Source organism: Meriones unguiculatus, chromosome 18 (assembly GCF_030254825.1).
Source record: "Meriones unguiculatus strain TT.TT164.6M chromosome 18, Bangor_MerUng_6.1, whole genome shotgun sequence".
Taxonomy (NCBI): Eukaryota; Metazoa; Chordata; class Mammalia; order Rodentia; family Muridae; genus Meriones; species Meriones unguiculatus.
In genome coordinates this window covers 75,726,254-75,743,926 of record NC_083365.1, presented here as the reverse complement: position 1 = coordinate 75,743,926, position 17,673 = coordinate 75,726,254, and the positions used below count along the sequence as shown (strand labels likewise).

General features: G+C 40.6%; 1 protein-coding gene across 3 annotated transcripts in view; it reads right to left on the bottom strand.

Moving 5' to 3' along the window:
• The window catches only part of Thsd7b (thrombospondin type 1 domain containing 7B), an 844,758-nt gene that overhangs the window by 333,582 nt on the left and 493,503 nt on the right, over window positions 1-17,673 (bottom strand). The gene's annotated exons all lie outside the window — the stretch shown is intronic.

Below are 17,673 nucleotides of genomic sequence, written 5' to 3'. Positions count from 1 at the left end.
TGTTCTGTTCAGGAAGTTGTCTCCTGTGCCAATGAGTTCAAGGCTCTTCCCCACTTTTTCTTCTAACAGGTTTAGTGTGTCTGGTTTTATATTGAGGTCTTTGATCCACTTAGAATTTAGTTTTGTGCAGGGTGATAAGTATGGATCTATTTGCATTTTTCTACATGTAGACATTCATGGAGATAACCTAGAACCCCTGCACAGATGTAGCCCATGGTAGTTCAGTGTTCAAGTGGTTTCCATAGTAATGGGAACAGGGACTGACTCTGACATGAACTGATTGGCCTACTCTTTGATCAGCTCCCTCTGAGCAGGGAGCAGCTTTACCAGGATACAGAGGAAGACAATGCTGCCACTCCTGATGAGACCTGAAAGACTAGGATCAGAAGGAAGGGGAAGAAGACCTCCTCTATCAGTGGACTGGGGGAGGGGCATGGGTGGAGAAAGGGGAAGGAGGGTGGGATTGGGAGGGGAGGAGGGAGGGAGCTACAGGGGATACAAAGTGAATATATTGTAATTAATAAAAATTAAAATTAAAAAAAATAAGATAGATAAATCTTTTATTTTTGACTTAGGAAACCACAGGGAACTCATGGAAAGCACAGATTTCACTCTAAACCTGGAAGGCTACATAGCAAAATTATAGTACAAAGGACAAGACCATTTTAAGTCAAGAAAAAAGGCTGAAATGTCGCAGTGGGAGGAATTTACAGAAGAAGCCATGGTGCCTCCAGTGAGAAAGAAGCCATGGTGCCTCCAGTGAGAAAGTATGTGTACATAGAAGTGGGGAGGGAGAGAAGAGAGAAGATTAGGATGTATAAAGAATGAAGAAGGGGGATGTGCATGAGACAAAGGAATTAATTGGTAGATATGGGACAGGTAATGGACCTAACCATGTTAATAAGTTAATTTCTAGAAAGCCAGTAAACTAAATGGAGCCAAACAAAAGGAGGAAAAGAGCATTTGCAGCAATTATGTATGCACATGGATTTTTAAAAACTCACTAATACAAGAAGACTTACAAAGAAAAGCAACTGACCCACAACTCCCCTACCTCTGCCTCCCTTTTCGTAAGGAGCACCTTTAACTCTTCTGTTTCTATAATTTGTGGCTACTTCCAACTCATCTCTTTCTGTGGTTACTTCTTGATGCCAGACAACAGAAAAGGGAGAAAACAGGGAACAGGACAGGAGCCTACTACAGAGGGACTCCGAAAGACTCTACCCAGCAGTGTATTAAAACAGGTGCTGAGACTCATAACCAAACTTTGGGCAGAGTGCAGGAAATCTTATAAAAGAAAGGAGGGGATAGAAAGACCTGGAGGGGACAGGAGCTCCACAAGGAGAGTAACAGATCCAAAAAATATCTGGGCCCAGGGGTCTTTTTCTGAGATTGATACACTAACGAAGGACCATGCATGGAGATAACCTAGAACCCTTGTACAGATGTAGCCCATGGCAGCTAAGTCTCTAAGTAGGTTCCTTAGTAATGGGAACAGGGACTATCTCTGACATGATCTCTGGTGGGCTCTTTGATCACCTCCCCCTAATGGGAGAGCTGCCTTACCAGGCCACAGAGGAAGACAATACAGCTAGTCCTGATGAGATCTGATAGGCTAGGGTCAGATGGAGGGGGAGGGGGACCTCCCCTGTCAGTGGACTTGGAGAATGGCATGGGAGAATATTAGGGAGGGAGGGTGGGATTGGGGTGGGGGAATGAGAAAGGGACTACATCTGGGATACAAAGTGAATAAACTGTAATTACTATAAAAAATTAAAATTAAGAAAATGAAGTTACTTGATGGCCTTATGTTGTAATTGATGGAAATTTAACTTTCACTAATTTTCAACTGTTTAGGTATGTTCATGCTTCCATTATTTATTTAGTTGTTTAGTAACCAATAGTTTTTCTTAGGCCTACTCCTCACTCTTATCTTCTATCTGTGAAGTCCCCAACGCTTTGCAGTCCTCCTAACTCAGAGGATTTTCTTGGCAACTGCCACCACTTTATACTAGTTCAGTTCTGGCTCCACGTGGCATGTCCTCAGTTTCTTGCTTCCACACTTTCTGCCAAATTATGTCTGTTTTCTACAAATTTGCTTTGATCTCCCATCTAAGGGCAACACTTTTCTTTTATTCCTGAAAGTAATTGGTTATTTTAAAACCTGTTCCTGACTTTTATGAGATCTTCAGGAGGAAAGAGGAGAATAGCACTTGCACAAGTCCTGACCTTGGGCCAGAAGTGGAGATGTACAGGATCTTCAGCCTTTGCTCTCCAGACCCCATGTTGTCCCTGAGTAACCTGATGTATACATGGGGAGGGAGCTAACCATGTCAGACTGCCATCAGCCCCATTGCACACTGACTCATTTGAAGTTTGTGTAAGGGAAAGATGGTCACATGATGGGGAAAAAATAAAAGTGGAACGGGAGAAAGAGATGATAATGATCACTCCACAGGCACCTTCCTCCGGGTCACCCTCCTGCTGCATCTCCCCCTTCTACTGAAAACCAAGGTTCTTACAGACCTTACTGGCACTTGTCTCTGGCTGTTGCCTTTTGGTTACATTAGTGTATTCTCCACTATCATTGTTCAGTATCCCAAACCTCACTAGCCTGGGTCTAAGCCATCATCCCTTGTTAGTTCCTGATAGCATTGTGGGTTTTATGTAAATTGCCCCTTCATTAAATTCTCCCATCTGAAGGACTTGTTTTCTACCAGAGAATGCCATAGTTCCAAGGAGAGATGCTGCCATCAAACAAAGCAAATGATAGGATCATTCCCCCCAGGCAAGTTGTGAAGAAAAACTGTCAGTGAAACACTGCTTCAAGATCACAGTATCTTCATTTGGGTGTAGACAGTCTTGGTAAATAGTCGTGCCTTTAGGAGAAAGTTTCCTCACCCACACTCAATCAATTCCAGCTGCACTGTACTTATTCCAGAAATTATTATTTAGCTAGAATTCGCACATGGGTGTGGGTTTGCATGTATGCCACTCAGATATTACCTTAGGAGACATCAAATAAATATCAAAGATAATGGAAGAAATGAGCATACTGTTTTACAATGTTAAAAAGGCAGTTAATGATTGCTGAGGAAGGCCTGTTTTTCCCTGAGGATATGAGGCAGTTAATGGTTGTAGGGAAGAGACATTTTCTCCCCTCATGTAGTTACTTATAAGTTGCTCAAGCTCCTGTCTATAACCCATTCACCCAGGACCCTGTAAACAACCATAATGAAAGCAAGTGATTCAGGGAAGTTTGAAGGGGAAAAGGAGAGACAGACAGGCACACAGACAGAGACAGAGAGAACACCCAATGAAGACATGACTTTATATAGTTTATTCCTACTCCCACACCATATGTACACAACACACACACATGCGTGCCTGCGCGCGCGCGCGCGCGCACGCACACACACACACACACACACACACACACACACACTTTGCCTTGATGATGTGACTCCACAATGAATGGTTCAAAGCCTGTGTAAGAGTTACACTGATAGCCATGTCCAATGGTTTTTCAGGTAGAGGGTGAAAAAGATGGATTCTATGGTTTAAAAACAATCAATTAACATATGATTAAAATTTTCATAGAGGGTAAAACAATGGTCACTTTATATAAATAACAGAAAATTTATATGACTTTGAAGAGGGGCCTAGAATTAATAAGGAGCTTGAGCTATGGAAACATCCATCAAGTTCTGTGTGCATGCTTTTTTCCTTCAATGGTCATAGTAAACAGTCAGTTCTGAAGGGGTCTCCAGGAATCTGTCATGAATATCAGATTTGATTCAGTGATCACCTGGCAAAGACAATGGAAGGCAGCTAGAGTGGGGCTCTCACACTACCTCCATGTGGAAGCCAACTTCAGGGCAGTGAATTTGTATCTATTCAAGGGAAGCAAGAAAAACAAATGCTTTTGGCAGCCTCTATTCCTGGTGCAAAGCCAGGCAAGACAAGGGAAACAAAACTTGAGGACACTTTCATATGACACCAGACAAAGCCTTCCTCTCTTCCTGACTACACAGAAAGACGCTTTCTGGAGAGCAGGAATGGAAGTAAATATGGTAGCTTGCAGATAGAGGATGCCTGGGGATTGCATATACATATGAAACAAAAGGTTCTCAGGAATTAATTGTCCACAAGCTTAATGTCAGATCCACTCTGAGCATTTTACATATACTGCCTTATTTTATTATTAAAACACAGATGCTGAAGTTAGTATTCTTAATACTATCATTATTATTACCATTGTTCCAATTTTGCAGACAAGAAATGGAGAGTGGTAGAAGGAAACATTTTCTTAAAACCACATTTATACAATCAGACTGTCTTACACAGAAGTTGAAGTCTGTGTATGAGCTTTTCATTAAAAGATGGAATGTTCCAGAGGAAAGAGTTCTAATCACAGCTCATGGTTTCTTGTTTTCTTTCAAACAATTCTTCAGCTGCCCACAGATCTGCAGAGGGCTGAAGTGTCAGTAATATGAATTATGTTTCCCACCTCATTAGGCCGATTATGAAAAATAACAATATATTAAAGTACTCATTTGCAAACATAAACAATTGCTTAAGAATGATTATGGCTAACAAACAATTCCCTTAAGTTAAGTTTTGATTTATGCATGTTCTGTCATCACTAAGTCATCAGGGATAATTAAGCTTAAGTTATTAATTATAGTGGAAAGGCGTAACATTTAGAGAAGACAATTTAAAGATCAAGAATTATATTTAACATAGAAAAATATGTGAGTGGGCTCCAAACACAGAGGGATATTTATAGAGTCACTGTGGGGGCCTATCCCACCAATCCCCAGCACAAATGGTAAAAAATAAATCAGAAGAAATAAGTATGTCAAAGTGACCTGTGGGATGACTCAGTGAGATAAACTGGAGCACACTGCATTAAACACCACAGGTGTTGATCCACGATGCCGGCTGTTATTCAGTTAGAGCTTTGGAATAACAAATAGATACTGAGTTTATAACTGCCCGAACATGCCAGTGCACATGGTGACCATGCATGGCAGGGCAGGGGTGAAGATATGAGACCCAGGGCTGGAGGAGAACACACATGTTGAGAGGCTCCCAGACATCAGTGGATACGTAAGAGTGAAACAGGATGGTTGGCTATTAGTAGAACAGGACAGTGATTGCAACATCACATGCAGTATTCGGGCTTTCCTACGCTCACTCTTGCCTCTCAAGTGTCCCCACTGTTGACAGGCCTCAAGGCTGCAATATGCTTCATGAGAATGGTGCTGCTCCAATCTTACTACCTCGATGCCCTCCTTCTTAGCCTTTCACAGAAACAAGAAGAGAACATGCTGGTAATTCCTCTCCAGACATCTGAAAGCAAAAACCATTGATATTCTAGGAGTCACATTTCATAAGCAGCTATACATGACTACCTCCTAGGGACAGATATACCTCTGCAACTTCAGAAGCTGCTTAGTTCAACTAAAACTTCCTCTAATAAAAACTGGAGAAAACAAAAACAAAAACCTTTCTTCTTTTTGATTGGTATAAGGGTTTCATGAGATCCCACACATAAAGCATAATACACAGTGCCCAGGATGGTGACCTTTTCTAGTGTAATTTTAGTTCATAAAACAAGGTAAGAAAAAAGAAAACAAAGAGAGGGAAACTTTCAATAATTGAATCATCTCTAATTTTCTAAAACATAAAGAGAATTTACAAACTAATCTTTTATTTCATCTTACATGTTTGCAGGAGTGACCAGGAATAACTTCTCTCTACCTCATGTTCCTGGTGAGTTAGGCCTTTCCTTATCAATGAAGAGGAAGAGATGCAATGGTCAGCTGCCATGTTTGTTGAGAGGAGTCCTGGGTAATGTTGCTGTCTTGGCTTAAACAGCCACAGTTTGTTGGTTTACTTTTACAAGTGCCTCAGTTTGCATAAATATTTTGACCACTCATACAAACACCATCACCAATATGACTTATTTGAATGTAAGAATCTATTTCTTCTGAAGCCCAGGATTTCATCTTAAAAGTGTATAAAACAGACTGCATAGCTGTTCCCAAAATCATCCATGTGATCTGTTACTGGCCATTTTTATTTTTGCCACCATATTTTATTTGAGATAGTAGCTCACCCATTCAGCAAGTACTGTTTGATGCCCCTAGAATTCTTTTTCAGAAACCATTAAATTAGCAACCATAGGGAAAGAGACATGCATTTTAGCTGTGTATGGAAGAGAGAAGCTTCACAAATAAATGCTACACATGAAAGAAAATTAACAGCCTATCAGTACAGCGCATGGGCAGGAAGGAAAGGAGCACACACGCGACTTTTCAAGAAGGTAGCTTCCAAGTCAAGGCTGCAGACAAAGACTGGAGCCTCCTCATTACATCACAAGTGAAGTACATTCTCTCTACTGATTAATTATACATAAAAGAATTCCTCTCTCCAGTTTCATCACAGCTCTTGGAGAGAGTTGGATTTGGCTTCCTTTATAGAAAATGAACAAAAACAGGATTTAGTGCCAGCCCATCTCCCACTTGAGTAGCAGATCATCAGAACTCTTCAGTTCTCAGAGGGAAGCACTTAGCACATGCAATGCTACTGGTAATAAACATCTGGCAGGCGCCTGCTGTCGGTGGGTCACTCAGCTGGGTCTGTCTGAGGAACTGCAGTGTACATCCATGCATTGTGAAATTCCCGTGTTCAGCAGAAGTGAAGTTCATTGGGGAGATAATATTGCGAAAATCCTCTATGAAAGCTTGTATACAAGCTTTACATGAGTTCAGAAATGATAATATAGACTTTGTATTTATTTTTCAAAGGCCAACAGCCTTGTGTTCACACTCTTTGTTCAGTGAGAAAGGGAAGCACAAGTGGTTCGAAAGTTATTGGAGCAGAAATGCTGCATGTAGAAAGTTATAGAGTTCCTCCTTATTCTTCTTGGTTACGTGTTCCCAGAGCTGGCACATCAAGCACAGCCTTGAAGGACTTCAAGACGCACAGGAAGTCATAGACACCATCGATACATACATGAAATTAAGCAAGCCTGCCAACCTTTTCTGCCACACTTTCAAGGAATGCTGAAAATAGGCTCTAGCATATCAATCTATTTCTTTCACTTTTGAAACATTGCCTGAAAAACATGTATTCTATACTCTTAAATTTTTATAATCATCACTCACTTTGCAACAGAAACCCAAGTCAATGGAATTGGCAACAGACAAGACCTCTGGGCTGTGTTGCCTAGTCCCAGCTCATTACTGAGTTGCCATATGACCTTGGGCAATGCACTTAACACCTCAGAGCTTCAATTTTCTTACTTGTCCTGTGTGGGTAATACTGCCTGGCCAATTCACAGGGCAGCTGTTAGGAATGCCTGATTAAATGGGATTTAAAGCACCTTGCAAATGTGAAAAAAAAAAAAAAAACCAACCAGTGAACCTAAAATACTTTCTATATAAGCCTTTCACATACACTTCAGAGGGAGCAATTCATGTTTATATTTGCATAAACTATGCAAGATAAGAGTAAAGAAAAAATAAACATTTTCTTTCTTTGGTAAGTGCCGTACACATGCTAAAGCCCAAGCAATAATTTTAAACTTCCAGGGACTTTCCACACATTCTTTTCTTTCTTGTCTCTGATCACAGCTGCTTTTTATTTCTAATTTATTCTTCTCTCATACAATAATCCTGATCACAGTTTCCCCTCCCTCCTCTCCTCCCAGCACCATGCCCCTCTTCCAGGCCCACTCCTCCTGTTTCTCTTTGGAAAGGAGCAGGCCTTCCAGAGGCATCAACCAACTGTGTTCTAACAGGATACAATAAGTCTAGGCACAAGCCCTCATATAAAAGCTGGGTGAGGCAACCCAGTCGAAAGAAAAGGGTCCCAAGAGCAGGAGAAAGGGTCAGAGAGTCTCACAAGAACAATGTTGCTGTTCTTAAAACACCACAGTTTAAAAGAATGTGTCGTACAGGGCGGGGACAGTCGTTAAGCTTGCTCTCTCTTCATCATCCCTCAAGTCATCCATGCTTGATATCAAGGTCTATTCAACTCATTTTGCCAAGCCTGGCTGCATATCAAATCTCAAGAGATGCTTTTCCAAATGTCCACACCCACCAGCCCAAACAGTTAAATCAGAATGTCTGTTTGTGTTATTGCTATATTAACAACAATAACAGTTTTCAGGGTGACAGAACAGCTGATGTTGCACTATTACATCAAAGTCCTCCATTCACTTAACATGTAAAATGGGAAACTGAACATGCAGTAGGCTTAGCCAAGCCACAGGGAGCAAAAGCATTGAGTAAATAGTCACCAATTTTGACACATCCAAGTCGGCAGCCTGCCCTCCACCCTAGTGCATTGTAATGGGTATAATTAGAAATGTGTTCTAGGAACAAGGGAGTTAACAACACCATTTATATCGATGAGTTTAACTTGTCTTTTCTTCTTGCTGTTATGACAGGGATTTTATCCCTCCCCTGTCCCCGTCTTGACCTCTTTTCACTTTAGATGATGAGGTGATGAGGTGCTGCCTGCTACAGGGTTTCTAATGTGTTATACTCCATCAGCATTAAGACCGAAACACCATGCTGTGCTGCATACAAATAGGTTCTGTGGGCACAGATACCCCGTGCAAGAGCAGCACAAGATGTCATCACCACCAGCAGCCAGGAGTACCAGAGTACATATTAGCAAAACCCTCCTTTGATAACTCACACTGCCTATGCTATTAAAGCATTATGTCCTGGGGGTCAGAAAGGAACGCTATTTATGTGTGAGGCTGTAGTAAAAGCTAGAGGGCAGATGGCATGCAGGCGATGCTTTGGGTCATAGAAGAAGGCAAATGTAGCTCAGAGAGGCTCACGTAACAGCAGGCTCTGTGTAACCTGCCCCTGACTTTCCATTTTCCCCACAGAAGGGTGAAGTGGATGCATGACTATTTTCTGGGATGAAGCTGGGTTTGAAAGGAACCATCAGCTGCTGTGGCTCAGCTCTGTAAATCCTGGTTTCTCAATGCCCCTTCAAGGATGTGTACACATGCACAAACTGGTCTACTGTGCACAAGGACCCAGAGATAGCATGGATATTAAATATTCGTTCTAGTAGTGTAGCTTCTGTTTGCGGAATAGTAGCAGGGCAGGTTAAAAGAAACAACTCTGAAATTAAAACATTGAATTTTTTTCATTTTCTACTATAGGTTTTATCAGAAATTAAACAAAGTCTGTTGACACATTAATGTATATGGTATGTTTTTCTTGGTTCTTGAAATTTTTGTTATCTTTTGTAGCCACTACATGAAGTATTGGTATTTGAAATCCTACCCCCTCCCCATTGTTGTTTTTTTTTTTTTTTTTTTTTTTGGTGTTGTTTTGGTTTTTTGTTTTTGGTTTGTTTTTTGGTTTTTTTTTTTTTTTTTTTTGGTTGTTTTTTTTTTTTTTTTTTTTTTTTTTTTTTTTTACATGACATCATAATATGAACTTTAGAATCACGGAGTTTGTAACCCGAGGTCGGCAAACTTTGGGAGATTATCTTTTAGTGCCTCAAAGGGAAAGAATATGCATTAATGAGTCTCTGAAGCATAATAATTAGGTAATGAGGCACAGGCTAAACTTCCGTCATATGAAAATCTGAAAGTTTGTGAGCGCTGAGGCGATGCCACAAGTGGGGACTTCTGCACCATGAATCTAACTCGCACAAAGTCTCTAAGGCCACCGTCTACAATTACTTTGTATATGAAATCGTGGGCTCGGTACACATAGACAAAAACAAATACCATGTCTGCTCAGTTCCCACCTTAAGATACATGGTTAGGAGTATGAAAACACTCCTAAGTAAAGAGAAATATTCCAACCCACAATGCTGTCAGTGTTCAGCTTTTTAGGGGAGGAGTACTCACCCTGTGATGTCAGATGGAGTCGTTAGCTCAGGGTCTGGTATCTAGTGAACAGACAGCATTGCATGCTGGTCCACATATGTTGTATTTATTTCCTGTCTCCTCATTTAGATACTGCCTATGCACCCTAAAGACAAGGCAGAGGGTCACCCCTTAAAAATTTCCCCATCCAGTTCTTCAGGAAGCCCCCTTCCCATGTATCATTAAAACTCCATTCCCACTTCTGACTTTATTGAACGGTCAGACTCGTCTAGCCTTGTTATAGCTCTTAAAACCCTGCAGGCGATCTTACAAGTAGTTGTTTAATAAAAAAAAAAAATGAGTAAAAAATATGAATAAATATGTAGTCATTCATAATATATTTTTTCGATGGGAAATTGGCAATATTAGTATTTAATAGCAGACACCCTTGTAAAAACTCTTCTGACACAGAGAAACTACAACTCAGAACCCATTTGTTTTTAATTAATTTAAAATATGTATCTTTTTATTTTACAAATTGTAGAGCTTCTCAAAAGAACCCAGAGATGAACATGAGCAACAGAAATTATCAGCCCATGGGTAAGTTTGCATCATCTGCAACTCAACCCACTTACATTTTTTAAAAACTAAAATTGGTTGAAAAAATTAGGTATTGTGGTGCTGTCATACAAATGCTTCAGAACAGATTGATAGAAGGGCTCTCCTGGAAAACAGTCCCAATCACACTGTTGACAACAGGATGGTAACACAGTAGACATCTTAATACTGATTCTCTTAAATGCTAATAAAGACCCAGATTTTCCTGTTTGATCACTGGTTGACACACGCCTTTGCTAATACTCTCATTACTTTTTGTTTCCCTTGTGATTCCCTTGTGGCTGTTTTTATATTTTAGAAATGCATTAATGTGAGAAAACATTTCAGCACTCCAGTCCTCAGTAAATGTCTTTGTGGCAGTGTTGAGGGCTCTGCTCTAAGGTGGGCATGGCAAACAAAGAAACAGGAGATGGAGTCTGTGGCTAGAGCACAGAGCAGACTCTGGTCAGACCCCACCCCTGCCCCTTCTCTCTCTCTCTGTCTCCCTCTCTCTGTCTCTCTCTCTCTGTCTGTCTGTCTCTCTCTGTCTTGCACACACACAACACAAGAAGACTGAGCACACTTTGTAGCCTAGGGAGAAAATTTCGTGTCCAATAGAGAGAAAGAGTGAGGGCACTCATCCATCTTGACTTTGACTGTAGGAAGAAGAGGAACAAAGATCCCACTAGATACTTCCAGCCAGACACCCCCATTCATGTATTCTGAAGTTGTAATCCATATTGTTCTGATTAGAAGATGAAAACTGTGTAAGTATTCTGAACTGTTCTAGAAAATGCTGAAATTCTCTAAGGGGAGGAAACTATTCTAAAAACTGGTAATACAAGAGAACAGCAAAAATGTCTTCAAACACATTACGTTCTCGTGGAGAGCAGGGCAAGAGAGACCATTTTAAATCAAATAATATGAATATGGAAACCAGCACCTGGCAACTAAACACTGTGCAACTAAACAATTAGAAAAGTAGCAGAGAGCTCTAGGGAGGGAGGGAAGGAAGGAGGGGGAGGAGGAGGGAGAGAGAGGTTGTTTGTATGTAGATAGGCTGTGTGTGTGTGTGTGTGTGTGTGTGTGTGTGTGTGTGTGTGTTTGCATGCTGGGAAAAGTTTATGATTTTAAGCTTCAGAACTTGAATGACATGAAGATCATATGCATGGAGCTTATAGGAAAAGAAAATGCAAAACAGAAATAACAGAAAGCATAGAGGTCCTGAGTCAAATTTTCTCCACAGCAAGGGGGACATGAATGGCAGCATCTTTGTGAGGGAAGAGGGGCAGGAGATGAATGGAAGCCTGTGTGACTACCTGGGCAAACAAAGAGGACTCCTAACCAATCTCTTGTATAGAAATTAATTTAAAGACTTGAATACGAAAATTTCAGAGAAAATGGCAAAGTAATGGCTTTATTATTTTATGTAGATAAAAATGTCTTATTATGCAGATGACAAAATTTATATTATAATCAAGAAATTCTGTCCACATCCTCCTATTGTTTCATCCTGAAACAATATTATTTTATATAATTAAAAAAATTTAGTGTCCTAGGTTTATTTGTTGTTGTTTGTTTTTGTTTCTTTCTGTGATAAAATACTGACCAACACTAACTTGGTTAGCTTGGCCTACAGGCTATATTCCATTATGGGAGAACCCAAAGCAACAACCCACAGCAGGAGCTGTGAGTGACCAAAAATGAATACTTAGCTGGCTATCTTATGCGGCCCAGGACCCCTGCATGGGGATGTCACTGCTCACAGTGACATCAATTATCAATTAAGAAAGTGCCTTACAGGTAGAACCACAGGCCAGGCTGATCTGGGCAATCCTTTATTTGAGGTTCTCTTTCCCCATGTGATTGGGGACTGTGTCAATCTGATAGCTGCAGCTAACTATGATATTCAGGATAGAAAACATAACCTTTAAAACACAACCCCATGAGAGTCATTTACCAGATTCTTTTTGTGAGAAAACTCATCCCAACTTGAACAGATAACTAGTCTTGTCAATTCAGTTTTGCTAGTAAGAAACTGCAAGTTTTGTTTCTAGGCAGGGTCCAGGTAATTGGTACAGAGGATGTAGAGCCAGGAAGCTTGGGTTATCCTGTGTGTTATGAAGGGCTCTGCCTTCCTTTCAGTGGGCAAAGTGAACATTTGTCAGGTTACAGTTTCTCCAATCCTTGTTTGTCCTCAGGCCAGTCATGAAGAATCATGTTCCAATACAATAACATGTATTACTACATTAGTCGTTGGATAGTGCAACTGTTTTTAGGAATCAAAACTCAAACCCGGTTCTTGATGGCTCCGAGACACAAGAGGGAACCAGAAAGGACTGTGTATAGTATCCTAGGAATGTGACTTATTCAGGATATAAGTGCATGCATGCTCTGAGCCTGTAGCCGTAAAATTGCAATACTTTTTGGGCAATAGTCTACCCTTTGATTTGCGTGGGAACCTGCAAACTATTCATAGGTCTTAACAAGAGCAGATGGAACTCATGCTACTCAAAACTATTTTTCTTGGAAGCACACTCTCATAGAAGGTAGAAAAGATTGCTCCTTTGAACTTTTGATACTTCCCCACTCTTGTTACTGTCAGCATTAAAACACCTTAAGCATATGAGAGTGTTTGCATAGTCACCTAGCAGTGTGGACTTACAATGCCAGACTCAGCACTGCCAATGTGCTCTAGGTCAGGAGGACACACTAAGAAATGATGGTGATTTATGGTCATCAGGCCATGAGGGCACACTGTTAAACAATCCTGCAAATGCTCATTTGTTTGATGTGCTGAGAGTCACATTTCTATTCAAGAAAACAAATGCTTCTCATTCCTTGCCCTCTAACTGAGGGCTGCCTGATTTCTCCGCTAGCCTCCAATCTTGTCTGACCTCTTTAGTTTCTAGGCAGCTGTTTTAAGTACCAGCTGTGATTTTACCACATCTACGCTGAGAATTTAAACTGCTCTGTAAGAAGCAGGACAGTGCTGAGATTCCTCACACTGGCATACATGTGTTCCCCAGCTGCCCACTGCATGTCTCATGTCAGTCCTGTGTTGTGTGTTACATGTTCTTAACAAGACCAGCGGCTACACTCACACACATGTGCTGCCGCCTGTTGTCTTTAAACCTAATGGCTGCCCAGTGACTCAATGTGAGTATATATATAATGAGAATATATATATGAGTATATATACTCACTAATCTTTTCTTTGGAGTCTACTGGTCTAAGAATCCTCATAGCATTCATTATTGTAAATAGCAATATCATAAACTTGGTATATAGTAAGTTCAACATAAAGATTTCCTGAGTTAATGATACATTGCTGTGGTATTATTCACTTACTAAGATCCAGGCACTGACCGGCAGCCACTATTGAGAATACCACAATTCGGAGCTCACAGTCAGGTCAGAATGATGCCACGTGCCATGAAGAAGCCAGCAGAGATGCTCCACAACTCTGCACACTGCCACCCCCTTCCCAGGTTACGAGTGTCGTCAAGGGCATTCATTGTTCCAAGCCTACCTTACAGCAAAGCTCAGCAGCAGAGCGCACTGCCCAGCACTGGTTCTTTCTCCGCCGGGTCACACAGCTGACAGGGAGCTTAAGCTCTGTGCTCCTTTCTGCATTGTGGGAGGTTAAAGAGCCACATGTCACCAGTTTAGGAAACTACCAGAATTCAGGGTCTGAAGTGAATCTTCTACTGATTGAAAATAGTTCTGTACAGCTGTAAAGTCAAACAGCTCCTATAAGTCTGAGTCATCCGGTGATCAAGAAAAAGAGAAAGAAGAGGAGATGCTGAAGTCAGGGGGTCAGAGAAAAGTGCATGCAAAGCTTCCATGCACATGGCTGAGAAAGGAGCAGCACGCACAAGCCTGAATTCAAAGGTAGACATGTCAAAAAGGGTGGTGGCAAGGGTGGGTGACAGGGCTGCGAGGCAGAGCACGGCTCACAAGTAGTAGGGCACAGGTGGTCTCTTCCACACAGACAAAAGCCCACAGCTTAGCCTTCTCAGGCCCCATATCCTTCCAACCTCTCCTTCACAGAGTCTGTGTGCCATCAACGCCATGACTCTGGGAGAGAGAACCAGACACACGGCTGATTCCCTACTCTCTCTTTTCTGGGTGATCTATCTGCTCAGAAGATTCCCAAATTCTGATGTGCTAAGAAAATTGTATGTTCCAGGAAAGACTCCAGCTGTCCACTGTACACTGTGACAGTAGATGCAAAATTGTGAAATTGGCTGTTTTCCATTCTCTGCTTTGACTAATTCTCAATTCTTTGGGATTTGAAATGGAGAGAAAGAGGACTGTAAAAAAGGCAAGGCTCTCACAATCCAAAATGAAGTATGGCCATGTTGGCCACACATAAGCTCAATTCAATATTTAACTACTCAACTGTCTTGTTTCTTCTATTAAATGGCTATTTTTCTCCCTTTAAGACACACAGGTGCATACAAACTTCTAAGTATCTTATTTTTGAAACACATAATTCTTGAGGCTTGAGCTTGAGCTTGAGGATTCATGGATTCTACAATCAGAAAGATGAAACAGATTATAAAGAACATGGAGGAAATTATTCCATACAGCTACCTAGCTACAGATGACCTAGCCTCTTTGCATGCAATGGAAGCATCTTGTATTGTCTCACAAAAACCACATATTACATCTATGTTATATATAATCCCTGGGACTCTCAGAGTCTGCAACACCAAGAGGCCACCACAACTCTGCTAGAGTTTAACAAGTGAAGTACTTTCTATTGTACATGAACAAATCAGAGGGATGCTCGAGACAGGCTATAACTAGGTGCCAGAATGAATACAGTCAAAAAATGCCAGTGCAATTCACCAGTAGCTATCATGCAGAATGAATGGACATTCTTTGGAAGTCATAATTAAGCACACTCCCAAACTTGTGATCATGTGTGCAGCCATCGTTTATAGGCTTATTATCCATGAGGTCTCAAAGTACAGTCATAATAACAGAGTTGAGGTATCAGCAAATTAAACTTAATTTGGGAAGATGAAATGACAGCTCTCCCATCACTCCAGGCTCGCTTCTTTGGGGATGTTATTTCTTGTCACTGAAAACCTGCCATTTGAAAATCCCATCTACTCCATCTTTATGTAGCAACTTGAGTTAGAAGCAACATGAAGAAATTTACACAATATTCAGGGCTGACTTTTTTTAAATAAATTTTTAATTGTATTTTTTTTTAATTTTTCATCAATTACACTTTATTCATTCTGCATCCCCCTATAAGCCCCTCCCTCCTCCCCTCCCAATCCCACCCTCCCTCCTCCCTCTGCTTGCATGCCACTCCCCAAGTCCACTAATAGGGGAGGTTCTCCTCTCCTTTCTGATCTTAGTCTGTCAGTTCACATCAAAAGTGGCTGCATTGTCCTCTACTATGGCCTGGTAAGGCTGCTCCCCCCCCAGAGGGAGGTGATCAAAGTAAACACCTTCAGCAAAGTGGCCGGATACAAAATTAACTCAAAAAAATAAGTAGCCCTCCTGTATACAAAAGACAAAAGGGCTGAGAAAGAAATTAGGGAAACAACACCCTTCACAATAGCCACAAATGACATAAGGTACCTCGGAGCAACCCTAACCAAGGAAGTCAAAGACTTTTTTTAAAATTAGGAAACATTTTCAAATTGTTGGTGTTAAAACATGAGCAAGTTTACTTAATTATGAATATGAATTTAATTTCATTGATTTAGTATCTTATGTAAATTACTTGATTGTTTCAAATTGACATATTAAGGTCACAACATTTAACTCTACCTCTGGCTTGGGGCTTTCTTAGAATAGTAACAATGAAAACAGCTTATAAACTCCCTGTTGTGTTAGCTGATTCAGTGAGTCAAACTCTCTGGAAGCTACGTTCTAATTTAGAATCATATTAAAGTGGGACCAAAGCCAAGAAGTAGAAAATAATTAATTTATTCTTTTCAATTGCAAAATATTTAGTAAGTATAGTATTCCAGGTAACCAAAAACTAATCTATCCTATTTGCTCATCAGAAGTACACTGAAATTCTAGAAATATAATACTAATTAACATGGGTTTCTTGGTTTCTGAAAAGCAACTATTTCTATATATAAGTAAGGATCATGCTTTATCATCCACAGAGTCTTGAGCGGGTATGAGAATGAAGCCAACCCCAAGGAAAAGCATTTTGAAAGGAAAAAGAAAATTCACATGAAAAAAGGCACATTTTTGTGACCCTTATTAATAAATCATTCTGATTATCCATGTATACTACAGAACTTATGCATGGTAATATAGCTTCACTGTTCATGAAGAAAATTAATAGGGCTTTAAAGCAATGTTTAGATACAAAATAAGGAGGCAGGTTGTGGGCTCCAAGTTGAGCTGAAATTCAATTCACCAAATCCACATTTATTGATTTTGTTTGCTTTTTTATTTGCTTTGGTTCTGCTTGGTATGCTGGTTTGTGCTTGTAAAACAACAATGCTGATGACAGGAATGGAAGGAATTGTAGCTGAGGCACTTGCTTAGGAATTCGAATACACAAGGAATGTGAATCTGGTTCGTTTGAAATATAACATCTATCTGGCCTGGGCTATGCTGTGGCTAGCGCTTTTTCTGCTCTCGGTTTCTATTCCACATGAAGAATTCTGTACTCTCCAGACTCTCCTGGGCTTCATTCACCTTATTTCTGTATTTCTATCTAATTTACAATGGCTCTCTTCCTTGCTTGAGGCTGTGCAATGAAAAATAGTTGGATTTCTTTTAAAAACCTGTTACCTTCTGCCTGTAGATCAGTACACAGGATGACGGGTAGGTAACTAGGAGAAGGGGTTTCCTCCACAGCTAAGTCTGAGCATCCTGGAGAATCTTTCTTGAACCCTACACAGCCGAGAGCATATCTTGAGAGCTTGACTACTTCAATAAAGTATCTGAGGGATATCTCTGTTGAGGTGCAGTGCTGAGTTGGATTCATATGGGAGAGACTGGATGGTCATTCCAGATTATGAGATTTAGAGGCCAGTGTAGAGATCTAGAGGCCAAAGCAAATATGATTACCCCAAGAGGAAACTCAGTTTCTGTTTGCATTTCCAGTTGCAAAACTCTGTGATGTATCTTGTCTTTATAACTTCTAAATATGTGAAGTGTCATGCTGTTACTTCAAATCCAGTCCCATGTCCCTCATTTTTCTAATGAAACTTAGAGCTTTTGGGTCGCTA